We start from the raw sequence: 17,871 nt of genomic DNA on the forward strand, positions 1-17,871 counted from the left end.
ATAAAAAAAAAAAAACCGTCCACCAGGTAGCCAACGGTAAACGGTACAAGTATCGTACGGGCGAAAACGAGCGTTACCGTGCTCGTTTTCGAGTTATTGACGAAAAACAGCCTGGAGCGATCGGTCCGGCGGTCGACGCGCGAAACTTTCTAAGTCCGCTCTGCTCCGAATCATCGCTCCGGCGTCAAAAATCGTCGTAAGACAAAAAATCGCCACCCTATCTTGCAGGAAAAAATCCGGGGAACACGATGGCGTCGTCAAAAGTGCAGGTCGTCGAGCTCGTTTTCGAGAAAAAAAAAAAGAAATTCTCAAAATTCGACAAAAAAATAAAACGATCAGTGGACCGTGTAGAGAATCTAAAACTGCATAAGAATCGTATAGACCAAAATTGGCCTTCACGTGCTCGTTTTTGAGAAAAAGGTTAATAAAGCTCTCAAAATTCGAGATAAAAAAAAAAAAAACCGTCCACCAGGTAGCCAACGGTAAACGGTACAAGTATCGTACGGGCGAAAACGAGCGTTACCGTGCTCGTTTTCGAGTTATTGACGAAAAACAGCCTGGAGCGATCGGTCCGGCGGTCGACGCGCGAAACTTTCTAAGTCCGCTCTGCTCCGAATCATCGCTCCGGCGTCAAAAATCGTCGTAAGACAAAAAATCGCCACCCTATCTTGCAGGAAAAAATCCGGGGAACACGATGGCGTCGTCAAAAGTGCAGGTCGTCGAGCTCGTTTTCGAGAAAAAAAAAAAACAATTCTCAAAATTCGACAAAAAAATAAAACGATCACTGGACCGTGTAGAGAATCTAAAACTGCATAAGAATCGTATAGACGAAAATTGGCGTTCACGTGCTCGTTTTTGAGAAAAAAGTTAAAAAAGCTCTCAAAATTCGAGATAAAAAAAAAAAAAACCGTCCACCAGGTAGCCAACGGTAAACGGTACAAGTATCGTACGGGCGAAAACGAGCGTTACCGTGCTCGTTTTCGAGTTATTGACGAAAAACAGCCTGGAGCGATCGGTCCGGCGGTCGACGCGCGAAACTTTCTAAGTCCGCTCTGCTCCGAATCATCGCTCCGGCGTCAAAAATCGTCGTAAGACAAAAAATCGCCACCCTATCTTGCAGGAAAAAATCCGGGGAACACGATGGCGTCGTCAAAAGTGCAGGTCGTCGAGCTCGTTTTCGAGAAAAAAAAAAAGAAATTCTCAAAATTCGACAAAAAAATAAAACGATCAGTGGACCGTGTAGAGAATCTAAAACTGCATAAGAATCGTATAGACCAAAATTGGCGTTCACGTGCTCGTTTTTGAGAAAAAAGTTAAAAAAGCTCTCAAAATTCGAGATAAAAAAAAAAAAACCGTCCACCAGGTAGCCAACGGTAAACGGTACAAGTATCGTACGGGCGAAAACGAGCGTTACCGTGCTCGTTTTCGAGTTATTGACGAAAAACAGCCTGGAGCGATCGGTCCGGCGGTCGACACGCGAAACTTTCTAAGTCCGCTCTGCTCCGAATCATCGCTCCGGCGTCAAAAATCGTCGTAAGACAAAAAATCGCCACCCTATCTTGCAGGAAAAAATCCGGGGAACACGATGGCGTCGTCAAAAGTGCAGGTCGTCGAGCTCGTTTTCGAGAAAAAAAAAAAGAAATTCTCAAAATTCGACAAAAAAATAAAACGATCAGTGGACCGTGTAGAGAATCTAAAACTGCATAAGAATCGTATAGACCAAAATTGGCGTTCACGTGCTCGTTTTTGAGAGAAAAGTTAAAAAAGCTCTCAAAATTCGAGATAAAAAAAAAAAAAACCGTCCACCAGGTAGCCAACGGTAAACGGTACAAGTATCGTACGGGCGAAAACGAGCGTTACCGTGCTCGTTTTCGAGTTATTGACGAAAAACAGCCTGGAGCGATCGGTCCGGCGGTCGACGCGCGAAACTTTCTAAGTCCGCTCTGCTCCGAATCATCGCTCCGGCGTCAAAAATCGTCGTAAGACAAAAAATCGCCTCCCTATCTTGCAGGAAAAAATCCGGGGAACACGATGGCGTCGTCAAAAGTGCAGGTCGTCGAGCTCGTTTTCGAGAAAAAAAAAAAAAATTCTCAAAATTCGACAAAAAAATAAAACGATCTCTGGACCGTGTAGAGAATCTAAAACTGCATAAGAATCGTATAGACGAAAATTGGCGTTCACGTGCTCGTTTTTGAGAAAAAAGTTAAAAAAGCTCTCAAAATTCGAGATAAAAAAAAAAAAAACCGTCCACCAGGTAGCCAACGGTAAACGGTACAAGTATCGTACGGGCGAAAACGAGCGTTACCGTGCTCGTTTTCGAGTTATTGACGAAAAACAGCCTGGAGCGATCGGTCCGGCGGTCGACGCGCGAAACTTTCTAAGTCCGCTCTGCTCCGAATCATCGCTCCGGCGTCAAAAATCGTCGTAAGACAAAAAATCGCCACCCTATCTTGCAGGAAAAAATCCGGGGAACACGATGGCGTCGTCAAAAGTGCAGGTCGTCGAGCTCGTTTTCGAGAAAAAAAAAAAAAAATTCTCAAAATTCGACAAAAAAATAAAACGATCACTGGACCGTGTAGAGAATCTAAAACTGCATAAGAATCGTATAGACGAAAATTGGCGTTCACGTGCTCGTTTTTGAGAAAAAAGTTAAAAAAGCTCTCAAAATTCGAGATAAAAAAAAAAAAAACCGTCCACCAGGTAGCCCACGGTAAACGGTACAAGTATCGTACGGGCGAAAACGAGCGTTACCGTGCTCGTTTTCGAGTTATTGACGAAAAACAGCCTGGAGCGATCGGTCCGGCGGTCGACGCGCGAAACTTTCTAAGTCCGCTCTGCTCCGAATCATCGCTGCGGCGTCAAAAATCGTCGTAAGACAAAAAATCGCCACGGTATCTTGCAGGAAAAAATCCGGGGAACACGATGGCGTCGTCAAAAGTGCAGGTCGTCGAGCTCGTTTTCGAGAAAAAAAAAAAAAAATTCTCAAAATTCGACAAAAAAATAAAACGATCACTGGACCGTGTAGAGAATCTAAAACTGCAGAAGAATCGTATAGACGAAAATTGGCGTTCACGTGCTCGTTTTTGAGAAAAAAGTTAAAAAAGCTCTCAAAATTCGAGATAAAAAAAAAAAAAACCGTCCACCAGGTAGCCAACGGTAAACGGTACAAGTATCGTACGGGCGAAAACGAGCGTTACCGTGCTCGTTTTCGAGTTATTGACGAAAAACAGCCTGGAGCGATCGGTCCGGCGGTCGACGCGCGAAACTTTCCAAGTCCGCTCTGCCCCGAATCATCGCTCCGGCGTCAAAAATCGTCGTAGGACAAAAAATCGCCACCCTATCTTGCAGGAAAAAATCCGGGGAACACGATGGCGTCGTCAAAAGTGCAGGTCGTCGAGCTCGTTTTCGAGAAAAAAAAAAAGAAATTCTCAAAATTCGACAAAAAAATAAAACGATCAGTGGACCGTGTAGAGAATCTAAAACTGCATAAGAATCGTATAGACCAAAATTGGCGTTCACGTGCTCGTTTTTGAGAAAAAAGTTAATAAAGCTCTCAAAATTCGAGATAAAAAAAAAAAAAACCGTCCACCAGGTAGCCAACGGTAAACGGTACAAGTATCGTACGGGCGAAAACGAGCGTTACCGTGCTCGTTTTCGAGTTATTGACGAAAAACAGCCTGGAGCGATCGGTCCGGCGGTCGACGCGCGAAACTTTCTAAGTCCGCTCTGCTCCGAATCATCGCTCCGGCGTCAAAAATCGTCGTAGGACAAAAAATCGCCACCCTATCTTGCAGGAAAAAATCCGGGGAACACGATGGCGTCGTCAAAAGTGCAGGTGGTCGAGCTCGTTTTCGAGAAAAAAAAAAAGAAATTCTCAAAATTCGACAAAAAAATAAAACGATCAGTGGACCGTGTAGAGAATCTAAAACTGCATAAGAATCGTATAGACCAAAATTGGCGTTCACGTGCTCGTTTTTGAGAAAAAAGTTAAAAAAGCTCTCAAAATTCGAGATAAAAAAAAAAAAACCGTCCACCAGGTAGCCAACGGTAAACGGTACAAGTATCGTACGGGCGAAAACGAGCGTTACCGTGCTCGTTTTCGAGTTATTGACGAAAAACAGCCTGGAGCGATCGGTCCGGCGGTCGACGCGCGAAACTTTCTAAGTCCGCTCTGCTCCGAATCATCGCTCCGGCGTCAAAAATCGTCGTAAGACAAAAAATCGCCACCCTATCTTGCAGGAAAAAATCCGGGGAACACGATGGCGTCGTCAAAAGTGCAGGTCGTCGAGCTCGTTTTCGAGAAAAAAAAAAAAAAATTCTCAAAATTCGACAAAAAAATAAAACGATCACTGGACCGTGTAGAGAATCTAAAACTGCATAAGAATCGTATAGACGAAAATTGGCGTTCACGTGCTCGTTTTTGAGAAAAAAGTTAAAAAAGCTCTCAAAATTCGAGATAAAAAAAAAAAAAACCGTCCACCAGGTAGCCAACGGTAAACGGTACAAGTATCGTACGGGCGAAAACGAGCGTTACCGTGCTCGTTTTCGAGTTATTGACGAAAAACAGCCTGGAGCGATCGGTCCGGCGGTCGACGCGCGAAACTTTCTAAGTCCGCTCTGCTCCGAATCATCGCTCCGGCGTCAAAAATCGTCGTAAGACAAAAAATCGCCACCCTATCTTGCAGGAAAAAATCCGGGGAACACGATGGCGTCGTCAAAAGTGCAGGTCGTCGAGCTCGTTTTCGAGAAAAAAAAAGAGAAATTCTCAAAATTCGACAAAAAAATAAAACGATCACTGGACCGTGTAGAGAATCTAAAACTGCATAAGAATCGTATAGACGAAAATTGGCGTTCACGTGCTCGTTTTTGAGAAAAAAGTTAAAAAAGCTCTCAAAATTCGAGATAAAAAAAAAAAAAACCGTCCACCAGGTAGCCAACGGTAAACGGTACAAGTATCGTACGGGCGAAAACGAGCGTTACCGTGCTCGTTTTCGAGTTATTGACGAAAAACAGCCTGGAGCGATCGGTCCGGCGGTCGACGCGCGAAACTTTCTAAGTCCGCTCTGCTCCGAATCATCGCTGCGGCGTCAAAAATCGTCGTAAGACAAAAAATCGCCACGGTATCTTGCAGGAAAAAATCCGGGGAACACGATGGCGTCGTCAAAAGTGCAGGTCGTCGAGCTCGTTTTCGAGAAAAAAAAAAAAAAATTCTCAAAATTCGACAAAAAAATAAAACGATCACTGGACCGTGTAGAGAATCTAAAACTGCAGAAGAATCGTATAGACGAAAATTGGCGTTCACGTGCTCGTTTTTGAGAAAAAAGTTAAAAAAGCTCTCAAAATTCGAGATAAAAAAAAAAAAAACCGTCCACCAGGTAGCCAACGGTAAACGGTACAAGTATCGTACGGGCGAAAACGAGCGTTACCGTGCTCGTTTTCGAGTTATTGACGAAAAACAGCCTGGAGCGATCGGTCCGGCGGTCGACGCGCGAAACTTTCCAAGTCCGCTCTGCCCCGAATCATCGCTCCGGCGTCAAAAATCGTCGTAGGACAAAAAATCGCCACCCTATCTTGCAGGAAAAAATCCGGGGAACACGATGGCGTCGTCAAAAGTGCAGGTCGTCGAGCTCGTTTTCGAGAAAAAAAAAAAGAAATTCTCAAAATTCGACAAAAAAATAAAACGATCAGTGGACCGTGTAGAGAATCTAAAACTGCATAAGAATCGTATAGACCAAAATTGGCGTTCACGTGCTCGTTTTTGAGAAAAAAGTTAATAAAGCTCTCAAAATTCGAGATAAAAAAAAAAAAAACCGTCCACCAGGTAGCCAACGGTAAACGGTACAAGTATCGTACGGGCGAAAACGAGCGTTACCGTGCTCGTTTTCGAGTTATTGACGAAAAACAGCCTGGAGCGATCGGTCCGGCGGTCGACGCGCGAAACTTTCTAAGTCCGCTCTGCTCCGAATCATCGCTCCGGCGTCAAAAATCGTCGTAGGACAAAAAATCGCCACCCTATCTTGCAGGAAAAAATCCGGGGAACACGATGGCGTCGTCAAAAGTGCAGGTGGTCGAGCTCGTTTTCGAGAAAAAAAAAAAGAAATTCTCAAAATTCGACAAAAAAATAAAACGATCAGTGGACCGTGTAGAGAATCTAAAACTGCATAAGAATCGTATAGACCAAAATTGGCGTTCACGTGCTCGTTTTTGAGAAAAAAGTTAAAAAAGCTCTCAAAATTCGAGATAAAAAAAAAAAAACCGTCCACCAGGTAGCCAACGGTAAACGGTACAAGTATCGTACGGGCGAAAACGAGCGTTACCGTGCTCGTTTTCGAGTTATTGACGAAAAACAGCCTGGAGCGATCGGTCCGGCGGTCGACGCGCGAAACTTTCTAAGTCCGCTCTGCTCCGAATCATCGCTCCGGCGTCAAAAATCGTCGTAAGACAAAAAATCGCCACCCTATCTTGCAGGAAAAAATCCGGGGAACACGATGGCGTCGTCAAAAGTGCAGGTCGTCGAGCTCGTTTTCGAGAAAAAAAAAGAGAAATTCTCAAAATTCGACAAAAAAATAAAACGATCACTGGACCGTGTAGAGAATCTAAAACTGCATAAGAATCGTATAGACGAAAATTGGCGTTCACGTGCTCGTTTTTGAGAAAAAAGTTAAAAAAGCTCTCAAAATTCGAGATAAAAAAAAAAAAAACCGTCCACCAGGTAGCCAACGGTAAACGGTACAAGTATCGTACGGGCGAAAACGAGCGTTACCGTGCTCGTTTTCGAGTTATTGACGAAAAACAGCCTGGAGCGATCGGTCCGGCGGTCGACGCGCGAAACTTTCTAAGTCCGCTCTGCTCCGAATCATCGCTGCGGCGTCAAAAATCGTCGTAAGACAAAAAATCTCCACGCTATCTTGCAGGAAAAAATCCGGGGAACACGATGGCGTCGTCAAAAGTGCAGGTCGTCGAGCTCGTTTTCGAGAAAAAAAAAAAAAAATTCTCAAAATTCGACAAAAAAATAAAACGATCACTGGACCGTGTAGAGAATCTAAAACTGCATAAGAATCGTATAGACGAAAATTGGCGTTCACGTGCTCGTTTTTGAGAAAAAAGTTAAAAAAGCTCTCAAAATTCGAGATAAAAAAAAAAAAACCGTCCACCAGGTAGCCAACGGTAAACGGTACAAGTATCGTACGGGCGAAAACGAGCGTTACCGTGCTCGTTTTCGAGTTATTGACGAAAAACAGCCTGGAGCGATCGGTCCGGCGGTCGACGCGCGAAACTTTCTAAGTCCGCTCTGCTCCGAATCATCGCTCCGGCGTCAAAAATCGTCGTAAGACAAAAAATCGCCACCCTATCTTGCAGGAAAAAATCCGGGGAACACGATGGCGTCGTCAAAAGTGCAGGTCGTCGAGCTCGTTTTCGAGAAAAAAGAAAAAAATTCTCAAAATTCGACAAAAAAATAAAACGATCACTGGACCGTGTAGAGAATCTAAAACTGCATAAGAATCGTATAGACGAAAATTGGCGTTCACGTGCTCGTTTTTGAGAAAAAAGTTAAAAAAGCTCTCAAAATTCGAGATAAAAAAAAAAAAAACCATCTACCAGGTAGCCAACGGTAAACGGTACAAGTATCGTACGGGCGAAAACGAGCGTTACCGTGCTCGTTTTCGAGTTATTGACGAAAAACTGCCTGGAGCGATCGGTCCGGCGGTCGACGCGCGAAACTTTCTAAGTCCGCTCTGCTCCGAATCATCGCTCCGGCGTCAAAAATAGTCGTAGGACAAAAAATCGCCACCCTATCTTGCAGGAAAAAATCCGGGGAACACGATGGCGTCGTCAAAAGTGCAGGTCGTCGAGCTCGTTTTCGAGAAAAAAAAAAAGAAATTCTCAAAATTCGACAAAAAAATAAAACGATCAGTGGACCGTGTAGAGAATCTAAAACTGCATAAGAATCGTATAGACCAAAATTGGCGTTCACGTGCTCGTTTTTGAGAAAAAAGTTAAAAAAGCTCTCAAAATTCGAGATAAAAAAAAAAAAAACCGTCCACCAGGTAGCCAACGGTAAACGGTACAAGTATCGTACGGGCGAAAACGAGCGTTACCGTGCTCGTTTTCGAGTTATTGACGAAAAACAGCCTGGAGCGATCGGTCCGGCGGTCGACACGCGAAACTTTCTAAGTCCGCTCTGCTCCGAATCATCGCTCCGGCGTCAAAAATCGTCGTAAGACAAAAAATCGCCACCCTATCTTGCAGGAAAAAATCCGGGGAACACGATGGCGTCGTCAAAAGTGCAGGTCGTCGAGCTCGTTTTCGAGAAAAAAAAAAAAAAATTCTCAAAATTCGACAAAAAAATAAAACGATCACTGGACCGTGTAGAGAATCTAAAACTGCATAAGAATCGTATAGACGAAAATTGGCGTTCACGTGCTCGTTTTTGAGAAAAAAGTTAAAAAAGCTCTCAAAATTCGAGATAAAAAAAAAAAAAACCGTCCACCAGGTAGCCAACGGTAAACGGTACAAGTATCGTACGGGCGAAAACGAGCGTTACCGTGCTCGTTTTCGAGTTATTGACGAAAAACAGCCTGGAGCGATCGGTCCGGCGGTCGACGCGCGAAACTTTCCAAGTCCGCTCTGCCCCGAATCATCGCTCCGGCGTCAAAAATCGTCGTAGGACAAAAAATCGCCACCCTATCTTGCAGGAAAAAATCCGGGGAACACGATGGCGTCGTCAAAAGTGCAGGTCGTCGAGCTCGTTTTCGAGAAAAAAAAAAAGAAATTCTCAAAATTCGACAAAAAAATAAAACGATCAGTGGACCGTGTAGAGAATCTAAAACTGCATAAGAATCGTATAGACCAAAATTGGCGTTCACGTGCTCGTTTTTGAGAAAAAAGTTAATAAAGCTCTCAAAATTCGAGATAAAAAAAAAAAAAACCGTCCACCAGGTAGCCAACGGTAAACGGTACAAGTATCGTACGGGCGAAAACGAGCGTTACCGTGCTCGTTTTCGAGTTATTGACGAAAAACAGCCTGGAGCGATCGGTCCGGCGGTCGACGCGCGAAACTTTCTAAGTCCGCTCTGCTCCGAATCATCGCTCCGGCGTCAAAAATCGTCGTAAGACAAAAAATCGCCACCCTATCTTGCAGGAAAAAATCCGGGGAACACGATGGCGTCGTCAAAAGTGCAGGTCGTCGAGCTCGTTTTCGAGAAAAAAAAAAAAAAATTCTCAAAATTCGACAAAAAAATAAAACGATCAGTGGACCGTGTAGAGAATCTAAAACTGCATAAGAATCGTATAGACCAAAATTGGCGTTCACGTGCTCGTTTTTGAGAAAAAAGTTAAAAAAGCTCTCAAAATTCGAGATAAAAAAAAAAAAAACCATCTACCAGGTAGCCAACGGTAAACGGTACAAGTATCGTACGGGCGAAAACGAGCGTTACCGTGCTCGTTTTCGAGTTATTGACGAAAAACAGCCTGGAGCGATCGGTCCGGCGGTCGACGCGCGAAACTTTCTAAGTCCGCTCTGCTCCGAATCATCGCTCCGGCGTCAAAAATCGTCGTAGGACAAAAAATCGCCACCCTATCTTGCAGGAAAAAATCCGGGGAACACGATGGCGTCGTCAAAAGTGCAGGTCGTCGAGCTCGTTTTCGAGAAAAAAAAAAAGAAATTCTCAAAATTCGACAAAAAAATAAAACGATCAGTGGACCGTGTAGAGAATCTAAAACTGCATAAGAATCGTATAGACCAAAATTGGCGTTCACGTGCTCGTTTTTGAGAAAAAAGTTAAAAAAGCTCTCAAAATTCGAGATAAAAAAAAAAAAAACCGTCCACCAGGTAGCCAACGGTAAACGGTACAAGTATCGTACGGGCGAAAACGAGCGTTACCGTGCTCGTTTTCGAGTTATTGACGAAAAACAGCCTGGAGCGATCGGTCCGGCGGTCGACACGCGAAACTTTCTAAGTCCGCTCTGCTCCGAATCATCGCTCCGGCGTCAAAAATCGTCGTAAGACAAAAAATCGCCACCCTATCTTGCAGGAAAAAATCCGGGGAACACGATGGCGTCGTCAAAAGTGCAGGTCGTCGAGCTCGTTTTCGAGAAAAAAAAAAAAAAATTCTCAAAATTCGACAAAAAAATAAAACGATCACTGGACCGTGTAGAGAATCTAAAACTGCATAAGAATCGTATAGACGAAAATTGGCGTTCACGTGCTCGTTTTTGAGAAAAAAGTTAAAAAAGCTCTCAAAATTCGAGATAAAAAAAAAAAAAACCGTCCACCAGGTAGCCAACGGTAAACGGTACAAGTATCGTACGGGCGAAAACGAGCGTTACCGTGCTCGTTTTCGAGTTATTGACGAAAAACAGCCTGGAGCGATCGGTCCGGCGGTCGACGCGCGAAACTTTCCAAGTCCGCTCTGCTCCGAATCATCGCTCCGGCGTCAAAAATCGTCGTAGGACAAAAAATCGCCACCCTATCTTGCAGGAAAAAATCCGGGGAACACGATGGCGTCGTCAAAAGTGCAGGTCGTCGAGCTCGTTTTCGAGAAAAAAAAAAAGAAATTCTCAAAATTCGACAAAAAAATAAAACGATCAGTGGACCGTGTAGAGAATCTAAAACTGCATAAGAATCGTATAGACCAAAATTGGCGTTCACGTGCTCGTTTTTGAGAAAAAGGTTAATAAAGCTCTCAAAATTCGAGATAAAAAAAAAAAAAACCGTCCACCAGGTAGCCAACGGTAAACGGTACAAGTATCGTACGGGCGAAAACGAGCGTTACCGTGCTCGTTTTCGAGTTATTGACGAAAAACAACCTGGAGCGATCGGTCCGGCGGTCGACGCGCGAAACTTTCTAAGTCCGCTCTGCTCCGAATCATCGCTCCGGCGTCAAAAATCGTCGTAAGACAAAAAATCGCCACCCTATCTTGCAGGAAAAAATCCGGGGAACACGATGGCGTCGTCAAAAGTGCAGGTCGTCGAGCTCGTTTTCGAGAAAAAAAAAAAACAATTCTCAAAATTCGACAAAAAAATAAAACGATCACTGGACCGTGTAGAGAATCTAAAACTGCATAAGAATCGTATAGACGAAAATTGGCGTTCACGTGCTCGTTTTTGAGAAAAAAGTTAAAAAAGCTCTCAAAATTCGAGATAAAAAAAAAAAAAACCGTCCACCAGGTAGCCAACGGTAAACGGTACAAGTATCGTACGGGCGAAAACGAGCGTTACCGTGCTCGTTTTCGAGTTATTGACGAAAAACAGCCTGGAGCGATCGGTCCGGCGGTCGACGCGCGAAACTTTCTAAGTCCGCTCTGCTCCGAATCATCGCTCCGGCGTCAAAAATCGTCGTAAGACAAAAAATCGCCACCCTATCTTGCAGGAAAAAATCCGGGGAACACGATGGCGTCGTCAAAAGTGCAGGTCGTCGAGCTCGTTTTCGAGAAAAAAAAAAAGAAATTCTCAAAATTCGACAAAAAAATAAAACGATCAGTGGACCGTGTAGAGAATCTAAAACTGCATAAGAATCGTATAGACCAAAATTGGCGTTCACGTGCTCGTTTTTGAGAAAAAAGTTAAAAAAGCTCTCAAAATTCGAGATAAAAAAAAAAAAAACCGTCCACCAGGTAGCCAACGGTAAACGGTACAAGTATCGTACGGGCGAAAACGAGCGTTACCGTGCTCGTTTTCGAGTTATTGACGAAAAACAGCCTGGAGCGATCGGTCCGGCGGTCGACACGCGAAACTTTCTAAGTCCGCTCTGCTCCGAATCATCGCTCCGGCGTCAAAAATCGTCGTAAGACAAAAAATCGCCACCCTATCTTGCAGGAAAAAATCCGGGGAACACGATGGCGTCGTCAAAAGTGCAGGTCGTCGAGCTCGTTTTCGAGAAAAAAAAAAAGAAATTCTCAAAATTCGACAAAAAAATAAAACGATCAGTGGACCGTGTAGAGAATCTAAAACTGCATAAGAATCGTATAGACCAAAATTGGCGTTCACGTGCTCGTTTTTGAGAGAAAAGTTAAAAAAGCTCTCAAAATTCGAGATAAAAAAAAAAAAAACCGTCCACCAGGTAGCCAACGGTAAACGGTACAAGTATCGTACGGGCGAAAACGAGCGTTACCGTGCTCGTTTTCGAGTTATTGACGAAAAACAGCCTGGAGCGATCGGTCCGGCGGTCGACGCGCGAAACTTTCTAAGTCCGCTCTGCTCCGAATCATCGCTCCGGCGTCAAAAATCGTCGTAAGACAAAAAATCGCCTCCCTATCTTGCAGGAAAAAATCCGGGGAACACGATGGCGTCGTCAAAAGTGCAGGTCGTCGAGCTCGTTTTCGAGAAAAAAAAAAAAAATTCTCAAAATTCGACAAAAAAATAAAACGATCTCTGGACCGTGTAGAGAATCTAAAACTGCATAAGAATCGTATAGACGAAAATTGGCGTTCACGTGCTCGTTTTTGAGAAAAAAGTTAAAAAAGCTCTCAAAATTCGAGATAAAAAAAAAAAAAACCGTCCACCAGGTAGCCAACGGTAAACGGTACAAGTATCGTACGGGCGAAAACGAGCGTTACCGTGCTCGTTTTCGAGTTATTGACGAAAAACAGCCTGGAGCGATCGGTCCGGCGGTCGACGCGCGGGGGAACTTTCTAAGTCCGCTCTGCTCCGAATCATCGCTGCGGCGTCAAAAATCGTCGTAAGACAAAAAATCGCCACGGTATCTTGCAGGAAAAAATCCGGGGAACACGATGGCGTCGTCAAAAGTGCAGGTCGTCGAGCTCGTTTTCGAGAAAAAAAAAAAAAAATTCTCAAAATTCGACAAAAAAATAAAACGATCACTGGACCGTGTAGAGAATCTAAAACTGCAGAAGAATCGTATAGACGAAAATTGGCGTTCACGTGCTCGTTTTTGAGAAAAAAGTTAAAAAAGCTCTCAAAATTCGAGATAAAAAAAAAAAAAACCATCTACCAGGTAGCCAACGGTAAACGGTACAAGTATCGTACGGGCGAAAACGAGCGTTACCGTGCTCGTTTTCGAGTTATTGACGAAAAACAGCCTGGAGCGATCGGTCCGGCGGTCGACGCCCGAAACTTTCTAAGTTCGCTCTGCTCCGAATCATCGCTCCGGCGTCAAAAATCGTCGTAGGACAAAAAATCGCCACCCTATCTTGCAGGAAAAAATCCGGGGAACACGATGGCGTCGTCAAAAGTGCAGGTCGTCGAGCTCGTTTTCGAGAAAAAAAAAAAGAAATTCTCAAAATTCGACAAAAAAATAAAACGATCAGTGGACCGTGTAGAGAATCTAAAACTGCATAAGAATCGTATAGACCAAAATTGGCGTTCACGTGCTCGTTTTTGAGAAAAAAGTTAAAAAAGCTCTCAAAATTCGAGATAAAAAAAAAAAAAACCGTCTACCAGGTAGCCAACGGTAAACGGTACAAGTATCGTACGGGCGAAAACGAGCGTTACCGTGCTCGTTTTCGAGTTATTGACGAAAAACAGCCTGGAGCGATCGGTCCGGCGGTCGACGCGCGAAACTTTCTAAGTCCGCTCTGCTCCGAATCATCGCTCCGGCGTCAAAAATCGTCGTAGGACAAAAAATCGCCACCCTATCTTGCAGGAAAAAATCCGGGGAACACGATGGCGTCGTCAAAAGTGCAGGTCGTCGAGCTCGTTTTCGAGAAAAAAAAAAAGAAATTCTCAAAATTCGACAAAAAAATAAAACGATCAGTGGACCGTGTAGAGAATCTAAAACTGCATAAGAATCGTATAGACCAAAATTGGCGTTCACGTGCTCGTTTTTGAGAAAAAAGTTAAAAAAGCTCTCAAAATTCGAGATAAAAAAAAAAAAAACCGTCCACCAGGTAGCCAACGGTAAACGGTACAAGTATCGTACGGGCGAAAACGAGCGTTACCGTGCTCGTTTTCGAGTTATTGACGAAAAACAGCCTGGAGCGATCGGTCCGGCGGTCGACGCGCGAAACTTTCTAAGTCCGCTCTGCTCCGAATCATCGCTCCGGCGTCAAAAATCGTCGTAAGACAAAAAATCGCCACCCTATCTTGCAGGAAAAAATCCGGGGAACACGATGGCGTCGTCAAAAGTGCAGGTCGTCGAGCTCGTTTTCGAGAAAAAAAAAAAAAAATTCTCAAAATTCGACAAAAAAATAAAACGATCACTGGACCGTGTAGAGAATCTAAAACTGCATAAGAATCGTATAGACGAAAATTGGCGTTCACGTGCTCGTTTTTGAGAAAAAAGTTAAAAAAGCTCTCAAAATTCGAGATAAAAAAAAAAAAACCGTCCACCAGGTAGCCAACGGTAAACGGTACAAGTATCGTACGGGCGAAAACGAGCGTTACCGTGCTCGTTTTCGAGTTATTGACGAAAAACAGCCTGGAGCGATCGGTCCGGCGGTCGACGCGCGAAACTTTCTAAGTCCGCTCTGCTCCGAATCATCGCTCCGGCGTCAAAAATCGTCGTAAGACAAAAAATCGCCACCCTATCTTGCAGGAAAAAATCCGGGGAACACGATGGCGTCGTCAAAAGTGCAGGTCGTCGAGCTCGTTTTCGAGAAAAAAAAAAAAAAATTCTCAAAATTCGACAAAAAAATAAAACGATCACTGGACCGTGTAGAGAATCTAAAACTGCATAAGAATCGTATAGACCAAAATTGGCGTTCACGTGCTCGTTTTTGAGAAAAAAGTTAAAAAAGCTCTCAAAATTCGAGATAAAAAAACAAAAAACCGTCCACCAAGTAGCCAACGGTAAACGGTACAAGTATCGTACGGGCGAAAACGAGCGTTACCGTGCTCGTTTTCGAGTTATTGACGAAAAACAGCCTGGAGCGATCGGTCCGGCGGTCGACGCGCGAAACTTTCCAAGTCCGCTCTGCTCCGAATCATCGCTCCGGCGTCAAAAATCGTCGTAGGACAAAAAATCGCCACCCTATCTTGCAGGAAAAAATCCGGGGAACACGATGGCGTCATCAAAAGTGCAGGTCGTCGAGCTCGTTTTCGAGAAAAAAAAAAAGAAATTCTCAAAATTCGACAAAAAAATAAAACGATCAGTGGACCGTGTAGAGAATCTAAAACTGCATAAGAATCGTATAGACCAAAATTGGCGTTCACGTGCTCGTTTTTGAGAAAAAAGTTAATAAAGCTCTCAAAATTCGAGATAAAAAAAAAAAAAACCGTCCACCAGGTAGCCAACGGTAAACGGTACAAGTATCGTACGGGCGAAAACGAGCGTTACCGTGCTCGTTTTCGAGTTATTGACGAAAAACAGCCTGGAGCGATCGGTCCGGCGGTCGACGCGCGAAACTTTCTAAGTCCGCTCTGCTCCGAATCATCGCTCCGGCGTCAAAAATCGTCGTAAGACAAAAAATCGCCACCCTATCTTGCAGGAAAAAATCCGGGGAACACGATGGCGTCGTCAAAAGTGCAGGTCGTCGAGCTCGTTTTCGAGAAAAAAAAAAAAAAATTCTCAAAATTCGACAAAAAAATAAAACGATCACTGGACCGTGTAGAGAATCTAAAACTGCATAAGAATCGTATAGACGAAAATTGGCGTTCACGTGCTCGTTTTTGAGAAAAAAGTTAAAAAAGCTCTCAAAATTCGAGATAAAAAAAAAAAAAACCGTCCACCAGGTAGCCAACGGTAAACGGTACAAGTATCGTACGGGCGAAAACGAGCGTTACCGTGCTCGTTTTCGAGTTATTGACGAAAAACAGCCTGGAGCGATCGGTCCGGCGGTCGACGCGCGAAACTTTCTAAGTCCGCTCTGCTCCGAATCATCGCTCCGGCGTCAAAAATCGTCGTAGGACAAAATATCGCCACGCTATCTTGCAGGAAAAAATCCGGGGAACACGATGGCGTCGTCAAAAGTGCAGGTCGTCGAGCTCGTTTTCGAGAAAAAAAAAAAGAAATTCTCAAAATTCGACAAAAAAATAAAACGATCAGTGGACCGTGTAGAGAATCTAAAACTGCATAAGAATCGTATAGACCAAAATTGGCGTTCACGTGCTCGTTTTTGAGAAAAAAGTTAAAAAAGCTCTCAAAATTCGAGATAAAAAAAAAAAAAACCGTCCACCAGGTAGCCAACGGTAAACGGTACAAGTATCGTACGGGCGAAAACGAGCGTTACCGTGCTCGTTTTCGAGTTATTGACGAAAAACAGCCTGGAGCGATCGGTCCGGCGGTCGACGCGCGAAACTTTCTAAGTCCGCTCTGCTCCGAATCATCGCTGCGGCGTCAAAAATCGTCGTAAGACAAAAAATCGCCACGCTATCTTGCAGGAAAAAATCCGGGGAACACGATGGCGTCGTCAAAAGTGCAGGTCGTCGAGCTCGTTTTCGAGAAAAAAAAAAAGAAATTCTCAAAATTCGACAAAAAAATAAAACGATCAGTGGACCGTGTAGAGAATCTAAAACTGCATAAGAATCGTATAGACCAAAATTGGCGTTCACGTGCTCGTTTTTGAGAAAAAGGTTAATAAAGCTCTCAAAATTCGAGATAAAAAAAAAAAAAACCGTCCACCAGGTAGCCAACGGTAAACGGTACAAGTATCGTACGGGCGAAAACGAGCGTTACCGTGCTCGTTTTCGAGTTATTGACGAAAAACAACCTGGAGCGATCGGTCCGGCGGTCGACGCGCGAAACTTTCTAAGTCCGCTCTGCTCCGAATCATCGCTCCGGCGTCAAAAATCGTCGTAAGACAAAAAATCGCCACCCTATCTTGCAGGAAAAAATCCGGGGAACACGATGGCGTCGTCAAAAGTGCAGGTCGTCGAGCTCGTTTTCGAGAAAAAAAAAAAACAATTCTCAAAATTCGACAAAAAAATAAAACGATCACTGGACCGTGTAGAGAATCTAAAACTGCATAAGAATCGTATAGACGAAAATTGGCGTTCACGTGCTCGTTTTTGAGAAAAAAGTTAAAAAAGCTCTCAAAATTCGAGATAAAAAAAAAAAAAACCGTCCACCAGGTAGCCAACGGTAAACGGTACAAGTATCGTACGGGCGAAAACGAGCGTTACCGTGCTCGTTTTCGAGTTATTGACGAAAAACAGCCTGGAGCGATCGGTCCGGCGGTCGACGCGCGAAACTTTCTAAGTCCGCTCTGCTCCGAATCATCGCTCCGGCGTCAAAAATCGTCGTAAGACAAAAAATCGCCACCCTATCTTGCAGGAAAAAATCCGGGGAACACGATGGCGTCGTCAAAAGTGCAGGTCGTCGAGCTCGTTTTCGAGAAAAAAAAAAAGAAATTCTCAAAATTCGACAAAAAAATAAAACGATCAGTGGACCGTGTAGAGAATCTAAAACTGCATAAGAATCGTATAGACCAAAATTGGCGTTCACGTGCTCGTTTTTGAGAAAAAAGTTAAAAAAGCTCTCAAAATTCGAGATAAAAAAAAAAAAAACCGTCCACCAGGTAGCCAACGGTAAACGGTACAAGTATCGTACGGGCGAAAACGAGCGTTACCGTGCTCGTTTTCGAGTTATTGACGAAAAACAGCCTGGAGCGATCGGTCCGGCGGTCGACACGCGAAACTTTCTAAGTCCGCTCTGCTCCGAATCATCGCTCCGGCGTCAAAAATCGTCGTAAGACAAAAAATCGCCACCCTATCTTGCAGGAAAAAATCCGGGGAACACGATGGCGTCGTCAAAAGTGCAGGTCGTCGAGCTCGTTTTCGAGAAAAAAAAAAAGAAATTCTCAAAATTCGACAAAAAAATAAAACGATCAGTGGACCGTGTAGAGAATCTAAAACTGCATAAGAATCGTATAGACCAAAATTGGCGTTCACGTGCTCGTTTTTGAGAGAAAAGTTAAAAAAGCTCTCAAAATTCGAGATAAAAAAAAAAAAAACCGTCCACCAGGTAGCCAACG

This window comes from Colletes latitarsis, unplaced genomic scaffold, assembly GCF_051014445.1.
Source record: "Colletes latitarsis isolate SP2378_abdomen unplaced genomic scaffold, iyColLati1 scaffold0007, whole genome shotgun sequence".
Lineage (NCBI taxonomy): Eukaryota > Metazoa > Arthropoda > Insecta > Hymenoptera > Colletidae > Colletes > Colletes latitarsis.